The sequence below is a fragment of the Cricetulus griseus genome, chromosome 5, assembly GCF_003668045.3.
Source record: "Cricetulus griseus strain 17A/GY chromosome 5, alternate assembly CriGri-PICRH-1.0, whole genome shotgun sequence".
In the NCBI taxonomy this organism is placed as follows: Eukaryota; Metazoa; Chordata; class Mammalia; order Rodentia; family Cricetidae; genus Cricetulus; species Cricetulus griseus.
In genome coordinates, this window is record NC_048598.1 from 132700150 (window position 1) to 132705037 (window position 4888).

The following is a 4888-nucleotide window of genomic DNA, read 5'->3' on the forward strand; positions in this document are numbered from 1 at the left end:
CAGAATTGAGAATGGCATTATGATTTGGATCCTTTAGAATTGAGGTACTTAGTAGTCATCTGACCAAATTCTAGGCTGAAGTCGTTGTCTCTTGACTCAAACATTGGTCTGGGTTGAAAGAGGCAAGAGAATGTTTCCAACGGAGAAGTTCAAAATGCGATTATAAATGCCTTTAACTTGCTTTGCTTAGGGACTCCCCATCCCATAATACCATTTGCATAATGGGATACTTTGTTCCCTTTTAAATGTTAACCTTGGAACATTTTATTCCAAGTGCCCATCAAAAAACAAAACAAAACAAAACAAATGGACTTTTAAGCCCTGGGCTTTTCATATGTGTCTGATGCTAAGAATTAATCCATTTTGCCTGTTTTCAGGGAAGTATAAGCACTTCCTTATTATTTTTAAATGTTTCCAAGATGGCAGTTCTAATGAGTTGTAAAATATAAATAGAAGTTAAGAATTTCAACTCCTCTATCCTCTCCAACCAACCAACCAACCAACCAACCAACCAACCAACCAACCAACCAACCACACACACACACACACACACACACACACACACACACACACACGCGCGCGCGCGCCTGGGAGATGCCATTTTTATTACGTTGGTGTCTCACTGCCCCAGCTCCCTCTCATTTCTTCTATCTTTGTCTTAAGAGCCCTGGTCACTTAAATCAATGCATGCCAGCCAGCACTCTTTCCTCCTACTGGTCCCCAGTGCATAGGAACCTGTCTTATGTCTAATTGCCTGGATAGCTAAATGCTAACTGGAAAAAAGAAATCCCTGCTAATGGAGAATCTATCAGCTCAAGTGGAACACATTTTATTTCCTAAAAGGGACTCTTGGGACCTATAATAGTTGTGTTTACTCATTTAAAAATGGATTTCAAGGCAAGAGGTCAACCAGTGGGAAGTTGTTAGCAGGAATAGAAACACCCAGGTTCCTCCATGTACCATGTAGGCACTTTCCCCAACCTCCGCACCATCTAGTATAATCACACCTTTGATTCAGGGCCCAGAGACAAGTTAAACAGCACATTAGCCAAATGTGTGTAGGAATGGAAATTAGAACAGAAAATCGCCAAGTTAGAGAGTATACTGGTTTAAACACTGCACAGCAGCTTGGGTCCCTTAAACTCCACTTCTCTGAAATTTCTCATATTTATATTAGCAGCTGGCTTTCTTCTGAGTCAACTTTTATTAGCTAGGATGCAGATGCAGAGTCTATGGTATTCAATGGTAAAAATGTAGCCTCCTTGACAGTTCTCAATACAGCTATTCATGTAGTCAATAGACTGACCTCCTTGGGTAACTCAGCAGCAACTCGTTTACCTGGTCTCCCAAGGATGCTCTTCCTTCCTTCCTTCCTTCCTTCCTTCCTTCCTTCCTTCCTTCCTTCCTTCCTTTTTGAATTAGAAACAAGATTGTTTTACATGACAATCCCAGTTCCCTTCTGCCTCCCATCCTCCCCTACCACCACCCCGCAACTAAAACCTTATCTGTCACATATCCTTTCTGCTCCCCCTGGATGGTGAGGTCTTCCATAGGGTGTCATCAGAGTCTATCATATCCTTTGGGATAGGTCCTAGGCCCACCCCCGTGTGTCTTGGCTCAAGGAGTATTCCTCTATGAGGATTGGGCTCCCAAACTCCACACCTGTGCTAGGGATAAGTACTGAACAACTACAGGAGGTCCCGTAGATTTCTGAGGTTTCCTCACTGAAACCCATGTTCCTGGAGTCTGGATCAGTCCCATGGTATCCCAGCTATCAGTCTGGGGAGCAAGAACTCCCCGATGTTCAGGTCAGCTGCTTCTGTGGGTTTCACCAGCCTGGTCTAGACCCCTTTGCTCTTCACTCGTCCTTCTCTGCATCTGGATTCCAGTTCAGTTCAGTGATAAGTTGAGAGTGTCTGCTTCTACTTCCACCAGCTGCTGGATGAGGGCATGTTTGTCTTTTTGTGATTGGGTTTGCTCAGAATGGTTTCTTCTAGTTCCATCCATTTTCCTGCAAATTTCAAGATCCAAGGATTTTTTTTTTTTTTGCAAAATTATTTGTTTATTCCCAGTAGTCAGTGTCTTGATTACAGCTGGACATGGTAAAGCCATGTAACAAGGAAGAGCAAATCTGCCACTGAGGCAAAAGGCAAGTGGTGGGAGCTTGGTCAAGGTAACAGTGGAGGTCCTTCAGACAAAGAGGCTCTGTCCAGGGAGTCCAACAAAGTCCTTAGCAAATCTCATATGCACATGGAGTCCAGCCATAGAGCAGGGGTGATGGTGGGGGTGGGGGTGGATATTTTGATGGTCAGGAGGTAGGAAGTGTGTATAAATGGTGATTGGGAACTGAGTTCCTACTATTGAACAAAGGGACTAGCTAGGCAGGAAGATCTGAGCAGCAGAATGGGATTGAGTTGTGTTCTGGAATCAGTAGACAGGACAGGCGCCAAAGAGATCTATGACCTGGGTAATGGTGACAGAAAAGGGTAGTATGGTTTCTTGAAACTTGGAATCAAGGAACAGATAATGTATAAGAACTGAGGAAAGGTTTTGTAGGTGGGAGAATTTTCTCCTTCTCACTGAGTCTCCACAGCTGCTTATGTTTGGCCAATGGCTTATGCTTATTACTTGCTAGCTCTCTCTTATAAATTAACCCATTTCTACTAATCTGTGTATCACCATGTGTTTGTTGTTTACTGGTGATGCTCTTGTATTTTGCTACTTTCATGGCTACCTTGTGTATCTTGACTCTGCCTTCCTTTTCCCTGTCTCTTTGTTCAGATCTCCCGCCTAGTTATTCTGCCTGTCTATTGGCTGAAACAGCTTTATTCATCAACCAATAAAAGTAACACATATTCTCAGCATCCCACACCAAGGGTTAAGTGAACTGACCTATGATTGGTTTCCATTTATTTCAATCTTATAGCACAATTCGGAAAAAGAGGCATCCTAGCTTGAGGATGAAGTTGGATGTCCATTGTAAACTCTGCTATCAACTGAGAAAACAAGTTTAAAAAAAATGAAAAGACATTACCCAAGACACCTTCTTTATTTATCGTGTATCCCACTTGTTACCTGCCTTTCTTATCATACTGTTAAAACCTGACAGTTTATCTTACTTTTTTTTTTTTTTTTTTTTTTTTTTTAAGAAATTCGCCTTTGAAGAATGGGCTGGGGAAAATTTTGAGACCTGATGCCTCTTCCCTATCTATGGTCTTCTTGGGAGACCCTTCAGCTAATCTGGCTACCAGATGCATAGTGACATAAAGAAGAGGCATGATGAGAAAGAGGGGGTGGTAAAACTGACATTGAACCCCATCATTTAATGCGTAGCACGTGCCGGCACAAGGTGAGACACTATACATGCAGCGTTTTGTCTGACTCCAGCAATGTAAAAATTAGCCTTTTCTAGTTCACAAATAAAATCCCCAGAGCTTGGTTGCACAACAAGCAACATCTGTGACTTTCCTGACATCCCGTGGTCAGGTAGTGCTCCATCAGTTAAGCTCAATTGGTGTGGGAACCAAGAAAGCATATATGCTATTTGCCTCCAATCAGGCCTAAAGAGGAGGCAGGCTCCATTGGAGACATCTCTGGACCACATGTGGTGAGATGACGTGGAAATGGAAGACACAGAAGGCTGGCAGGGTAGATAGAGCTCCACAGTGGTCTGAGCCAAGTCCAAGACCAAGCTGCCTTAAATGAGTGGTATCCAACCCTGGACCTGAGTCGTTAGAGGTTTTATGATATTTAAATCCTGCCTTAGTTTAAAATTCGATTCAGGGGGTCACCAAGAACATTAATCAAATGAGTTGTAGGTTCCTGTGGATGTAAGATGATTTGCCTCGAGCTCTCACAGACATGCCTTACATTGCAAAGCTCAAGAGCCATGACAACAGGAAGCCTGACACAGGGTCCTCTTCCTGGGTGTTCGGTACTTAACAGGATTATGAATGACAGGATTGGCTGGAGGAATCAGTCTCTCGGTGGTCTCTGATTAGTGACTGGTAAGTTTTCCTTCATCAAGGCAGCAGGGATCATATCTTTTAGCTGTCAAGGTATGTGCCTCTCTCCTCAGCAAATCAGAACACCTGGGCTCTTTTGGTCATTTGTACCAAACTTTCAGTTAAGACCAGTTTATGAAGGAGTTATAGTTAGGAGGGTGGTCCAGTGCAGAGAACCTTGGGAAGGTGAATAAATGCAGCCACAGGCTTCTGGAACCTAAGCTCCATAGGTCATCCTGATACAGATGGGACTCTTTGGGTGAGCCTTGCCTGAGGACCTTCCTTCAAGATGCTTCTACTTGGAAAGGCCACAGGCAGAAAGCTTCCCATTCACCTTCAGCCACTTCTATACACTGGTCGCTCCCAGGACACACCATGGCATCAAGGCCTGGAGACCTCTGAATATCGGAAGGCCGCAGTGCCTCATTATTGAACCCCATCTTTGAGTATTTTCCTTCCCATGGCTAGAGTGTAATGGATAGCAGAATGTGGGAGAGAGAAGACATCCAGGCTGTTCTAGCCCTGCTCTCCTTCCCCCCCCCCCACACAGTTACTCAATCCTACCAATTTGTGCTGCTTAAATACTTCAGTTCTTTTTTAACCATCTTCAGGAGGAGGGGATGATGAAGTATTACACCAGCTATCGAAGCAAAGCTTGGAGGACAAGGAGTTGCTGAGGCAGAAAATTCCCCAGCGGCTGACTTGATGGATGATAGGACATTGTCTCCTGGGGATGCAATGATTCGAGGAGGCTTTTCAGCAACCAAAAATAAACCTTCCCTCTGCACAACGGGGCAGGCGAAGAGCTTAACATCTACACCCTGCAGCTTAAGTCTGTTTCCTTTCCTGGGGCTTCCCAGGCTCCAACTCAGCTCCTCTCATGT